Below are 14,587 nucleotides of genomic sequence, written 5' to 3'. Positions count from 1 at the left end.
CAATGATACACAGAATGCTGTCATGGAAACCTTCCTTACAGAGCTCTTGGCATCACTGGCCATCATCCCACACTGTGCCGTGGAGGTAATTCATCTCTCACACACCGGAATATGTCGTCTATAAAGTGTAGTCACAATAAAAATACAGATGTCAGCCAATGATACTGCTTTTCATGGACAGATGGCAAAGCCTGCTTTTCATACCTGAATATATATCTGTCCATTGCAAAGCCATGTGGGATCAGATGAGCTTTGTTTCCTTAAGAAAACTGGAATTTCCTCTTTCCTCTGAAACCCATGTTAATATTAAAGGTTATGAACACTTTTTAGCTTGGAGTACAGCTCCTACTTGGTCATGTCCCATCAAAATCAACATTTCATTGCCACTCACAGGTGGTTTTGTTTATCCTTCACAGAATCCTTGGCATTATTAGTTATATTTCCTGAAGTAATTTATCCTTTTTCCAGACCATAACTAGAGAGACCATACCAAATTTCCAGGCAATAAGACAAGCAACAGTTTCTTGTCTTTATCAAGTGCAAAGAATAGACAATTTAACCCCTTGCAAAGATAGAACATGACAGCAATATTTAGACTTGAGGGTGAGAGGCAGAAGTAGCAGAGCTTCTGTGTTTATATGAAAGATGAGATGAAGTTTTGCAATTACATAACAGAAGGGATTATATTGTGCCAGATTAGTTTCCAAGCCACATATCTCAGAGAAAATCCACATTTTTGAATGAGAGACCACAAAGCTGTGCAGATAGATAAGCTATGAGAATGCAGTATCAGCTTCCTTTGGGTTTGGTACCTTTAAGTGAAGTAGACAATGCGTTCTGGCTTTGTCTCAGTACGGTTTTAGTTGCATCCTCAATTTTCAGGTGGAATAAAAAGACTGATTCAGGACATTTGGAATTTATTACAGAGAGGAAAGAGGTAAATCATTGATCTTTTCTTGATTTGTGTTTGGATTGTTCCCAGTAGCTGATTCCTACAATATGTAAGTGAAATTATTCTTTTTTGCCTTTCACTGCATGTAGGTCTGTGCCTAAAGGGCAACAATAAATATTTAAACAATTGCACTAGTGAAAATATATGTTAAACACAAACCCCAAAACCCTCAAAATTTGCATGATGGAAATATAGTGATTCATAAGTCTTAGTTATCATAAACATGATCAAAGAAAAATAGAAATATATATGCTTCTCTATGCCCACATGGGCACTGGAGTTAATCTCTGTCTCTTACAGAAACTGTATCTTCTCAAACAGTCGTAGGAAATGCTACAAGTCATTCCAACCTAAAACCTTACTGAGATTATCCATTATTGTAGGTCTACCTTTAAATAAAAAGCCAAGAGAAGGTCAAACATTCGCTTTCTTATGCTGCATGTTCACAGTCAAGTCCTACAAAGTACATGGTTTGGTAGGGGCTTTCCTAGTTCTCACTGCACTGTAAATAAAATTACAAGAAAATAATGAGATGGGCTCACAAAAATGATGATCATATAAGATCCTAACACAAACAAGAAGTGAGTGTTCTGGGAGTTGTGCTTCAAAGAATAATGAGCTAAGGGTAGGAAACAATGGGCTTGGGAAATCTCTCAAGTTAATGGTACTTGTAGCACTGTGGTGTCAGCTAAGCTCTGTGGCCTTTTGTAGAAATTGTCACAACACCACAGGAGGGACAAGGCATCTGCACATGGAGTAGTGGGAACCACAACAAAGTCTACTTTTCATCTTGGGTTATTTTTTCCTGACACAGCATTTGAACAGATTTTGGGTGAATAAATGCTATTAAGTTTTATGCCAAAAGTGTTAGGGGATGAGTTTTCCCTGTGTTTCTATACAAGTTGAAGTAAGTGAGTCTTGAAAAAAAGAAAACTCTTAATTTATTTTCAGGCTGAATAGACATACCTGCTCTGTTCTTACTCCATTCTGTGTTGCTTACTCCCAAGCACAAACCATTTTCAATTACGCAGCTCGAAAGATCTCACTGTACTGACTGACTGCTGTCCCATATTCTCACCTTCTGTTTTAGTTGTGTTGTGATAACTGCAAGAAGAGGAATTTGTATGAGTTTCTCCTGCCAGATTTTTGAGGCTTTCCTCATTGTATCAGAGAAAATACTTGTCTTAACTTACTTAAAGGTGTACATGGGGTATATTGGGAAAGAATGTCTCTTTCTCAGATCATTTTCCCCCTAAAAAGATCCCAAATATGAGTTTCTGACTTTCTAGCCAATATATAATTACTCAGAAGTTCCAGTAATTTTTGGAAGAGGTCTTCTGCCTTCTGCTTTCATTTCCTCCCTTTTATTAGGAAACTCTTTGTTTCTGCATCTGAAAGTGAAGAAAAGTACACTTCATTAAGTCTACAATTGTTTAGAACTCAGAAGTGTAGATTGATTAGCACATACTCTACAATAGCTCTTATAATTAACAGCTTTAAATAAATGGGTTTTAAACTATTCTTACAGTTTCTAGTGCTTTTTATACAGTCTAAACATGCTGTGTACACTATTCTTTGACTCTGCTGTGTTCCTGGAGGGGAATGAATCAGAATATTCTGAATGCCTTATGTAACGTATTTAGAGAACGTTTTTTTCATATCTTTGTTTGAATTTCTTGGACGGAATTAATTAATGGCGAAGTATAAAGGCCAACTTTGAAATCCCAGCTGACTTATACACTAGAGCTCAATTTGTATTCTACATCAAGGAAATGTTTGGATTTGAAAGAAGGACACCATTATCAAAAAGATTTCTGTAGATGACTCTGTTTGTCAGAGCACCATCTCTTTGCCACAGAAGTGCAATTTTAAAATTTGGATAACTCAAAAAGAAATTGATTTTCTGCTCAGAGTACATATATTTAATTTCTTATTAAAAATTAAATGCAGAACAGGAAATAGTAACTGATTTGGGATATGAAAAAAAAATTTAAAGGTTGGCTTTGTTTAAAACAATATTCATTTCAGACAAACAGTAGAGAGAATAAAGTCTGTAGCCTGCACTTTTATAGTCCAGTGGAAACCTGGTGGGGATAACAGCTTTTAGGAAAGAGAGAGATTCTTTTTCTTTTCATACTCATGTTTGCATTTGTAACTGTATTTCTTTGTACAGTAGTACATACTGCAGTAATATCTAAGAAGTTTTAGTTTCTTAGTATAAATTTGGGTATCAATTTTCTGACTTCAGTGAAGGCAGTGCAATAAAGATAATTTGCATCAGTTTCCAAAGAGTTTGATCAGTGGATCACTGCAGCACCAGGGAAGTCGGCAGGAAAACCCTGCTTTTGTCTTTGTGGAAAAGGGGCTATTCGTGAAATGCCACTTTGTGATTTAGACGAGTAAAGCAGTAGCTGATAGTATATTACTGTGTGCACTTCATCCCTCTGCCTGCTCTGACGTGGGACGGGCAAAGGAGAACAGACAGGTCCTGCTCACACACCTACGCCTTCCCAGACTCCAGGTTCTACATACAGGGAGGGCATTCCTTGTAGGCAAAGCAGCTCTGCCAAAGTGCTAAGAGAGGAAATGAAAAAAAACATCATTTGGGGCTATAACACAGTCACCAGCTTCTGCTGAAGCTGCTGGAATTTCCCCAGAGTTCACTGTAGGAGCAACATCAGCTCTTGGTCTGTAGGTGGTGTGGCCCAGGGGAAGTCGGGCACCCGGAGTTTGTGGCAGACTAGGCCAGTGCCTGTGTTAGAGCTGCAGGAGGCAGAACACTCAGCCCAGAAGGGCCAGGGGGCTTCCAGTTCATGTGTTAAGTTCGGGAAGTACAGGGGAATGTTTTCCAGTCTAGAGGTCTCAAGGCTTGGAAGAACCAAGCTTGCTGATTTTTACTGATCTATTTGTTATGTTCTCAGGCCTCAAAGTTTGTGGGGTCACACAAATCTGTGCAAAGTCAGTGAAAGGGTCCAGTAGCTCCTATACAGTGTCCAGTACTAGGGTGTTAAGACTTCTAGGTAGATGGAAGATCTTGTCTTTATGTTTTCCAGGATTATTCTCCCTGTCAAAGAGAAACTGGACAGGAGGGACTAGAGTTTTGATAACATCTTCTATGCTTTTAAATATTTGTAGTGTGGAAAAAGGGTTGATTGGGATAGTGTTTTCTGGTTTTAAGATAATTTTTCTTCTCACATTAGCAACTCTCTATTTTTCTTCTCAAACATTATTTATTTTCTGACTCAATTATTTATCTCTGTGGCACCTTGATGTGGTCTTGAGAAATGTTAAACACTGTCCCCTGTTTAAACACTTCACAGTGGAGCATTAAAGACAATTTTGTAACTTCGAGCTCTGAAAGAGAATACTTATTGCAGTCCCATCATAATACCTTGTCCTGTTTCTCTGATACCAGCAAACTTCCACATTCCTTCAAGAGACAGGGAGTTAGGATTGGAACAGTAGATGGTGTACAGAAAGTAGCCCAGCTTCTCTGGCCTGTTTGATACTGGGCGATGGTGGATTTCCTCCAGGGCTGTCGAGAGCGCTGTGGACAAGCCTGTGTTTATAGTCCTGCAGTACAATGTGAGCAGTGGCACAGAAATGCTGCTGGGCTCCTGCCAGAGGGCCACACAAAGGCAGCCAGATCATGTCCCTGCAATGCAAATGCGATGACAGTGGCAGCACGGGAAGTCTGGTGGTGCAGCCACCTCCTCCTCTCTCCTGCTCACCCTCCCCAGTTCGGGTACTGGGAGAACACACTGCTGAGGGGGAGGTTACCAGGAGCACTGGCTGCAGAGAGATTTTGGTAGGCAGACTGCCTTCAGAACTCCAAGTTCATGCCCATCTGGCTTTGGGATGGGACTAATTATATGCCAGGACTCTTATTGACCCTGCACTTCCAGGTGTCTTTGGAGTCTGGCTGGTGGCCAGAGTGGGCAGGACCGTTCCCTCATGAGGCCCCAACACAACTTCCAACAAAACCTCTCTTCTCTGTGCCCGAATGAGGGGACTGGCAGGAGCCGGAGGAGGAGCCCCGAGAGGGCAGTGCGGAGCCCTCAGTGAGGGGAAGGGCCCTCGGAGAAGTTCCATCTCCAACGGGAGCAAGGGTGGCTCCTCCAGCAAGGATCCCTGCCGGGCACCCTGAGCACGAGGTACAGCACTCCTGGGGCACAGGGACATTGGAAAGAGGGAGAACAGGGGACTGGAAAAGGGCTGAGCAACTAGGAGAGGAAGGGGATAAAGAGAGCAGAGAAATGAGGATGGAGGGGCTTGGAAGAACATCACCTACTGCCTGCAGGGAAAATAAGATTCATTGAGAGGCTCAGATATGCAGAAAGTAGGAAGTATTGGTGCTATGGGGAGCAGAAGGAGAATTTACTGTACAATTAATGGCTTGATGAGATCCTGAGTATGCAACAGCTGAGTAGTTTGAGTGGGAAGACCCATGTTATGTGGACAAATCTGACATGCATTTTTCTTTACATTTTTACTTTGCTTACATTTTTTTGTCTGGTTCCCACATGTCTCCAGAATTTATCAACATACAGTTGTATTCTTCTACATTGCTGATCTTCTCCTAAGCTATGAAGTTGGAAAACTATCTAAAAACAACTTTAAAAACCAGAATTTTCCTTCCTGAAATCAGCACATAAGGGATTCACTGCATCTCAGTCCATCAGGTTTCCCATCTGTTCAAAAGGATGTGGTTACTTCTGTGAAATAAATACTTTTCAAAATTTATTTTTGGAGGAGGGGAGTACATGTATATGTTTTGGGAATAAGATGTAAGAGATGGTGCCCTGTAAGGGATGGTTAGACCTGCTCTTTAGCATGTGACAAAGCTCAAATATGGTTTGTTTTCTTGGTTTTGAATGCCTTTGGATCCCAGATGCTCAAGGATAAAGGTTTACTTGTTTGTTTATTGCTTGTTTTCTGAGTGAAGTTTTATTTATTTGTGCAGAATGCTCTATTCTACTGGGTGGCATGTCAGACTATTTCTTTTGGCACCTATTTTAAAAAATAGGTGCTTTTACTGTGCAGCTGAAGTGGTTTTGCTTCAGGTCCCCTTGTAGTAAACCCCACTGGAGTAGTGGCTCACTACAAAATGAAAAGTGAACAAACTTGGCTTTATAAATTTCATGCATATAGCCTTCCATTTTCATGCCTCTCACATGGGCCAGCATGCTTGGATTTACTGATTTATTTTTTGCATTTTAATTCCAATTGGAAAGTTAGTTATGTAGGGTGTTAAGTTCCAGCTGTCCTTATTTTGATATGAGATTATTTACTGCTTGATTAAGAAAACTCGTCCAGAATAACACTGTATATGTCACAATGGAGTACTTTCTATACAAAATGTAATTTTACAGTTTTTCCCTACTGACATTCCTCCTAAGACTTGTTTGGTATTTGGAAGGCACGCTGAGGACATTCCCAAGCTGGCCAGTACAGCTGTGGCTTAAGCCTTATCCTGTCATTACTAAACACACAAACCACACACCACACACAGGATGGATCTCCATCCAGGGGCTGGCTACAAGCCAGGCCTAAGTCACTTTGTAGGATTTGCTCAAAAAGAGAAGCCAGAGCTGGAAGCAGCAGGTACAGGGATGGATCTCAGCCATGTCTGGGAATGTGCGTGTGCACTGGCTCATGGGGCTCTCTCGTGTCCTCGGGACACTGGGAACGCCATGGGAGAGAACAAGTCCCTGCAATTCCTCCTGCAATTTCTCTGCTGTGGAGCCAGTCTGGTGATGGCAGCACGAGACTCTTCCTTCACCTCTCTGATAAATACAGACGAGGCAGCGCCACAACACAGCCTTGGTGACCCGCTGGAAGAGCAGTGGGGCCCCTGCAGAGGGGTCGGGCTCCCCACTCCTCTGTCCTTCACATGTCTGGCCCATCCCCGTGAGCTCTTCGCTCCTCTCAGGTGATGGGCTGACCCCACGCTGGCAGGAAAATGTTACACCCACCTCTGCCTTAGCTTTTCTTGGCCACTGGCTGCTAAAATCAGCTTGCAGATGTCTCACCTTCAGGAGCAACACTTCAAGATCTTCATTTTCATTCAGAAGGTGCAATTGTATGTTTTGAGTTGTGCTGTGAGGGAATGTTGCCATTTGATACTTCTCTACAAATATAAATTTCCAGCTTTAAGGCTTAAGACGTACGGTGGAGAAAGTATCTACCTTTTTTCGTGCTTGTGCCAATAACTGTGAATGTAAATAACTACATTAATGAGGCTTATTGGAAGCATTTTATTAGGGAATGTGCAAGTCATTAATTTTTTGGTACCAAAGTGTAAATGACCCTTCTTATGTTTGTATTGGAAACTATGAAACTTAATTTCTGTGCATACAAGAGCATTTTTGTCCATCACAGTAGCCAAAGCACTTTAGTAAGTCATTGTAGTTTGAAATAGCACTGTCATTTAGCACTATCATTTTTTCCTCCACGGCCTTACATTCCCAAATTCTTTCATAAAAGACAGTAAATGTTTGTGCGAATGTAAAATTAAAAGCATGGGTGATGTTCTCTGGGTAGAATCCTCATTTTGGCAGCTGGTTGGAGAATGAATAGGCATCGTTACTATTAAATGGAAAATTTCCTTTACCTGAGTAACCAGCTGGTTTTGCTAGTGGTCTGGTAGGACATTTGTTTTAGAACTCCCAAGTGCTAAAATCATGCTTATGCTGTGGGTCCTGTTCATGCCAGCAGCAAGATACTGGTGGACACTGTAGAAAGACATACAAATAAGGAATTGATTACCTTAAGGTGTTTTCATAGGTCTTAAAAATAATCAATGATTTATATCTTAAAAAATCTAGTGTGTTCATTTTGAGTTAAATAGACTAACAGATCAAGCAAAATGTTATAGTATATATTTTGAGTTTGCTCCAGTTCTGTTTGCTGCTTTTTGCATCTATAAATGAAGCTTTTTGAAGTTTCACAGACAAAATCTCTTGAAAATCTCAGTGGGTTTGGCTCTTCAGAATGGTGATGTTTCAGCTGGTGATGTCACGATAGGTTTTTATTATAGAGAACTTTCTTCTAAGGGAATGCATCTGACACAAGTATAGTGCTAAGGGAATTATTGGAAGTTAGTAATTGTGTAAGGATAACACTCAGAAGAGTAGGAATGCTGGACCAAGGCATGGAAAGAAGGCCCTTTGAAGAAGGTGGAGAAAGAAGGGGTAGGCACACTCACAGAGGTGTGTCGTGGCAAAACAGAAACAGAACATGACTAGAAGACAGAAACCTAACACTAGATTTTTATTCCCTATTAAACAGTATAGTGAATTGTTGTGTAAGGATTGTAGAAAATCCACAGGAGGAAACCTCCTACCAAGAAACAGTTGCAGAAACATACCCCTCCGAGGTCTAGTGCCATCTTTATCTACAACATCATTTCTGTTGTTTAACTCCAATAGTTACAAAGTGTGTCAAATTCGTGTGGAACAGAACCAATTTCCTTGGTCCTAAAATAATAATTTTAACATCCTTCTCGTTTCTAACAGCAACAGCAAAACCAACAAAAGCTGGGAATAGTTTAAGTGCTTCCCTTTTGTGGATGCAGACATATATAGCACACAGAGTCCAAGTCACAGAGTAACCACAACTGTCACATGCACTGGACAACAGCAGGTCTGTGTGTTTTTCCTTAAGGCCTGAATCAGCTGAGAAGAAGTGCCATGTTGAGCAGTACACTGCTTTTCTCTGGACAATTCAATGTATGAATTATTTCACTATTATTTCACTGTTTCCCTATGCACTAGATTTCAAAAAAAAGGCAATTTTATGTATAGAGTATTTAAGCACCCGTTAAGGCCTGCTCAGATTTGCTGGGATTACACATAAAAATCCTGCCATGGATGCAGAGAATACTCAGCTTCTCCCTCCAAAAGGCTAGTCGTGCCTTCACATATGAGGAGTTATTTATTGAGTGCAATGATAACAGCGACCATATTGCTGTACTCCCACATTGACGCAAATGTTGGCAAAAGCTACTGTGCCAGCTGCCCACTTTACACACTCTAGTGGCACCTTTTCTCTTCCTCAAATCCATAAATTGCCATTATCATGCCATTAATGCTCAAACATTGACAGGTTTTTTTCTGCCTCACATATTTCTCAGAAAATAAAAGATGAACATGGATACCCAGGAGTCTGTAAAACCAGACCAAACCCAGCAGTTAAGAATTGTTCGATGCCAGAAAATGCCCTGGAGTCCTCTGTGGGAACATTATTGTAGAGAACCAAGGATTAATGCAGAGATTGAGGAGATTAAACCTTAATTAAAATGAGCACTTGTATGCACTACATACAGCAGACAACTATTCCTTTGGCTATAGTGGAGCAGGAGTCTTCCTGCAGTTACACAGGTCATACATCCCGTCCTTCCCAAAGAGTGGCTTCCTGCAGTGACTGCTGGAGGATGCGCAGTGTCAGCATAGGAACACACAGCTACAGAAGACTCCTCATGGCACAGTGCTTCTCTGTAACAAGATGAGGTGACTTCCATAATCAGCATTTATGTCTGAACTGTACACATGGTTTTTTTCCTTCTGTTCATGGACTGTGCTGCTCCAGCCCATAATGGTATGTTCACTATCAAGTCAAAACCTGGGAGCTGCATTTCCCACTTGAGTACACAGAACTGGAGGTGATGATCATTTCTGTTAAGTTTTCATCTTTAGAAGTATTTATTTCAGATCTAAGATAGTCTCTGCCTGCTGGCCTCCAAAATAGGCTGTAAGGGTATATTCAAGACTTGAATTTGTGTCCCGTTTCACTTCTATGTTGACATAATTTTCTAATGCAGTAACCTTTCTCATATTTAAAAACTAAATAAATCAAGATAATTTGGTGCATACCGTTTTTATGATTGCATAATAATTCTTCTCCGTTCATGAGGGATTTTATACTCTGTACACCTGTGATGAACAAGAGGCATGTAAAGATCAAACTGTCATTTATTGATCATTGAAACAGGAGGAAAAAACCTGCAATGTTTTAGGTACATTCTTTCAGAACTCCAAGTTCTGAACTCCAAGTCACTTCAAGTATTTTGAAATAGAAACAGGGAATATAAAAATATATGTAAATGATGTGCCAACACCTTTCCAAAGTGCCACCAGTACTGTTCTTGTCTGGAGTTTGTGTAAAGTCAAAAGGGATTCACTGTTTGAATGTTTTCAAAACTCCTCATGTTGTAATCCCCTGTTATCCAATATTTTATTCTTCTCAGCAGGACATTTAGCAGAGAGATGAAACCCGAGTAGGCCATAATGAATGCTTTCAGCAGTTCTCCCTGCATATTCACAGCTGTGTGGAACTAGTTACTCTTAAGTGGAAACCTGAAGGGTCTCTACGTTGTGATGGTGTTTGCCAGTGTCCCCTTCTGACCTAGTCAGTACTTTGGTGTAATGTTATTTTTGGGACATGTTTGATAGCTTAGAAGCAAAGTCTAGAAATAGACATCCACATGTACATCTCTTAAAGCACCAGGTCTTCTGCTGATCAGACTCTCTGATAACTTCCTTCCTTTACTTTATTCAGTTTGCTGCACTTAAAGCATTCCTCAGGATCATTGCCAAATTATTTGTTTGTAGTTTCAGGGCATATTAGTTTTAAATTACTTGAGATGGTGTCATAACAGGTATAAAGTAATTATTCTAATCTATAATTAATTCTTGATTAATTATTATTAATAAAAATAATTCTAATAACCTCTTGAAATACAGTGCCATCAAGTTCCATGTCTCTTTTTAGAATGTTTTCCTGTGAAAATCCTTCTCTGCTGGTCCACTGAGGCTATTTGGGCTGAGTCCCTCTGCTTGAACCCTTGTGTTGAAGTCAGTGAACTTCCTTCTTGGTATCACTCTGGGAAGAAAGAACATAATCTCTGTCTTAGGCAACTTCATAAGAGATTTCATCCTGACAGTTTTCCTTACTCTCTATTCCTTACTTGGAAAATACAGAGATATTATATATAAATAAATAATAAATAATAAATAAAAAAATAAATATATTGTATATGCTGTGTTATTAGGTGAGCAAATGAAAAAGGCAACTTGGCAAAAGAGGGTTGAGAGGAGAAGAAGGAAAACCATGAGTTTGGTGCAGAAGGAGAAGCAAAGAGTTTGCAGAAGCAGAGAAAAGATGTTTCTTCAGAATCCTAATAAGCAGTATTAGTGACTTTTAAAATAATAGTGTTTGCTGGGACTTGTACAGAGGAGCACTAAGCTCAGCTATCTGGTGACCACCAAAAGATACTGCTCTGCAGCCACTGCCTCCAACACAAACAGCCAGCTCCATTTAAGTGTCCCTGCTGGAGGCAATCAATCACATACGCAACAGAGCAGTGATAAATAAGGTCTGCCGTTCATATACGTCCAGTTATTTTTGCAACTAAGCTATATTTGTGTCCAAAAGAAATATTTGGATGACTGAATGTCTCCCTCCCAGGAGCAGACTAAAAAAAAGAGTGCACATTGTCAGCATAGGTCAAGAAACAAGTGAAACCCAGAACTGCATGCCTGGATGCATTTTATCTTCCGAACCAGAGCGGTGCCACCCTGGGCAACCTTTCGGGAGGCGTTGGTGCCTTAGGCTTAAGTACCTCATGTCAGAGTGAATGAAGAGATCCAGACAGCCAGCTTACTGCTTAGGATGGAAAACAATGCGCCAAATGGAAGGAGGAGGAGCACTCTAAGAACATTATGAAAATTGCAGAGATAGTTCATAGAAAAGTGTTAATAGAAAAGATATCTTTGAGAAGAAAGTCAGCTTCTTGAAATCCCCCTGGCTCTGTGTTTCTCAGTGTGATGACAGCAAAATAGTTTAAAAACATTGGAGTTTGTGGTTTGGGTTTTTGTTGTGTTTTTTTTTGCTATTACTGCCTGCCCCACAAAGAACACTTGTTTTAGAAATTCCAGTCAAGTCTGTACCTGCACATTGTGGGTTACCAGCTCTCCAGAACTGTCCCGAGGAGTCTGAAGTACGATGAGCTCAGCTGGAGATGTAGCTCCAGTGAGAGACACAGATTCAGTCACTTGGTGGGCACAGGGCAGCAAAGCAGGAGACTTGCATCTGGTGTGTGCAGCAACAGAGGCACAGAGCTCAGTGGGGCTCATGTCACCAGCTCACATTTAGGAATTCAGTAATAAATATGGGAAAGTCTCATTTTCTTAATTGACTGGATCTAGGGATGATCAGTATGTCATTACTGGTTTTCCCCCATGAAACAAGAATATGCAATATACCTTCCCCTAGTCTTGAGTTTTTTATCTCCTATCTCTCTCTCTTTTTGGACATTCTCTCTACCGGAGCCATTCTGCAGGGCTTAGGGGAAGATGGATGCATTTGTGGTGTTTGGATTTGTTATGCCTGTGATTTTTCACTGTAAAGCCAATGTTAGGAGCTTTAACAATTTTTTTCTTGAGTTTGGCCTTGATCTTACTGCCAAGGAAATGTACATCAAGCAAGATTTTGCATTTTAAGGAGAAAAGCACAAACAGAAAAAAAAATTGTCAAGTTTTTGATAAAATATGCATGTTCAGGCTGTTTTCCATTTGAGAGGCTGATGAAGACCAGCAGGAAAAACATTTAAATATTAACTAATTTCAGAATTACAGCTTTTTGAAGAGGACCAAAAGATCCCAGATATCCCTTCTGTTTATAACTAGTGTAGCAACAGGGCAGAGGTGAAATTTCGTTCCTTGTTTTTCTTTTAAGAATTCAGTCTTTACCAGTGCATTATTCCAAATCCTTCACTGAATAATCTTCATAATGATTTCAGTTTCTGTGAGTCTCATCACCAGCATATTTGTTCATTAGAATGTCTATGAAGGACAAACAAGGCTGAACGGAATTCATTAAAAAGTTTGAGCAAATGCTGGTGGGTTTTTTCCCAGTATTTTCTCATTTCTGTTAAGAGCTGATACAAATCTCATCTCAATGCAGTGAAAAACCTCCATCACTTACCTAGTTTTGTACATCTGTGAGCCCTCTCTACCTCAGAAGTAAAGACAGGACAGACCCTCTCCTGACTGTGACCTTTTTTTCTGTAGGTATGAAACCTCTCCCATTACTACAAACAGCCTCCGCCCGTGAACACTGTTAATCTCTCTGGCATGTTCAGGTCTTGCATGCGTTGGCTTTTTGCCATTTTATCTGAGCACAATGTTCTCAAAGCTTGCAGTATGACACATGATACAGCAAAGAAAGATAAGGAAAGGAACAGAGCAGACAGTAATCGATAGGAATGAAAAGGACAAAAGAGCCTCTCAGCATTTTCCATCCATTCTGCTACTTTTACTTCTTTTCCCTTCTCTTTATCTGTTGGGGTTTTTTTTACGTTCTCCCCTCTCAAGATTTTAAGTATTTTAAGTCAGTCCCTGTGTCTTTACTACGAGCATAAATTATGAGGAATGAGCAAAAGGAGCTACAAGCAATACACTTACAGCAGGAGCTGCTGACTCAGCACGTGAGGAGCCTGAATGGAGCAACACAGCTCAGAATCATAAATCAGCATGCAAAAACTGTCAGACAGCCATGTCACCATGAAGTAGCTGGTTAGGAAGAACACCATGTTTTTCCCCAACCTAAAACTACCCTAGGAACAAAGCATTTGCAGTCTCTAAGCTCCAGTTCTTGAAGCTTTTCATTCAGGTTTTGTTGTTGTTGTTGTTGATGATGTTTGTTTTTTTTGCTTTTACTTAGGATTAAAATTTACTTGCTTGGTTACCTCCCATTTCATTCACTGAACATCTGATTAGCTGAATACTAGGTAGCGGATTATCACACAAGATTCTGTGGTGAGGTGCAACTCTTATTTAAAAACTTCTTGTGTAGATTTATAAGAGAGGGAGCTTTATTTCTCTTGGTTTTTTATTAGCTTTGGATAGTCAGAAAAGACTTTTGAGATGACAACACTTGAGTTAAGCTCCAGATCCACTGCTGTTTTAATGTTCAAATTCTGCACTTCACATGTTTTCTTTCCCAGTCTTATGTAAGAAGATTACATAAGAGAGGACTGTAATCTCCAAAATCATTTACCATATTAAATAGCAACTACCATCAATGGATCTTTATCAGCTGCCTGGAGCACAAGGGAGACACGTGGCTGTACATTTGGAAACTGGTCACTCACAGTACTAATCAATGTTTGCTGCCAGTCGTGGGCAGATGTCATCAACAGTCATTACACAGCTCTGAAAATAGAATCAAACTTGACCTGGACAGGTCCTCAAACAATTGATAAACTGCCTCTGAATGATGGAAATGTATGGAGTCCATTCTCTCCACCAGCCTCCTGCTGCTCAGTGATCCTGCAGAGCCGGTGCTGGGGCAGCGTGGGGAGGGGGCACTCAGGATGTACAAGTCAAGATGAATTCTTCTGACCCCTAAGACTCATGGTTTCTCTAGAGGTCCCTGATCTGTCCTCATGGGGAGGAGCATCACCACCATGTGCCTGCTGATCCCTGCAGCAATGCTGTGCCATCTCTGGAAATGGCAAGTTTTATTTGCCTCTTGTTCTTCCTTTTTGTCTTTTCCCTCAGAACCACAGGTAGCAAAGACAGTGAGTGGGAGAAGCACTTGTGGGGAAGAGAAGGGCAAACTGGTTCTGGGAAC

At 40.6% G+C, this 14,587-nt stretch overlaps 1 protein-coding gene across 2 annotated transcripts in view; it reads left to right on the top strand.

Moving 5' to 3' along the window:
* The window catches only part of PHYHIPL (phytanoyl-CoA 2-hydroxylase interacting protein like), a 131,577-nt gene that overhangs the window by 68,266 nt on the left and 48,724 nt on the right, over window positions 1-14,587 (top strand). The window contains exon 1 of one of the 2 annotated variants that reach the window (XM_018085423.2): window positions 4,834-5,106. The exons of the other annotated variant lie outside the window; for it this stretch is intronic. The gene's annotated coding sequence lies outside the window, so the exon portion shown is untranslated. Of the gene's footprint in view, window positions 1-4,833; window positions 5,107-14,587 lie in introns of those variants that run through there. 2 annotated transcript variants of the gene reach the window in all.

The sequence above is a fragment of the Manacus vitellinus genome, unplaced genomic scaffold (assembly GCF_001715985.3).
Source record: "Manacus vitellinus isolate BGI_N305 unplaced genomic scaffold, ASM171598v3 scaffold_80_pilon, whole genome shotgun sequence".
In the NCBI taxonomy this organism is placed as follows: Eukaryota; Metazoa; Chordata; class Aves; order Passeriformes; family Pipridae; genus Manacus; species Manacus vitellinus.
The sequence above is the reverse complement of the archived record's forward strand: the minus strand, read 5'-3'. Positions and strand labels throughout refer to the sequence as shown.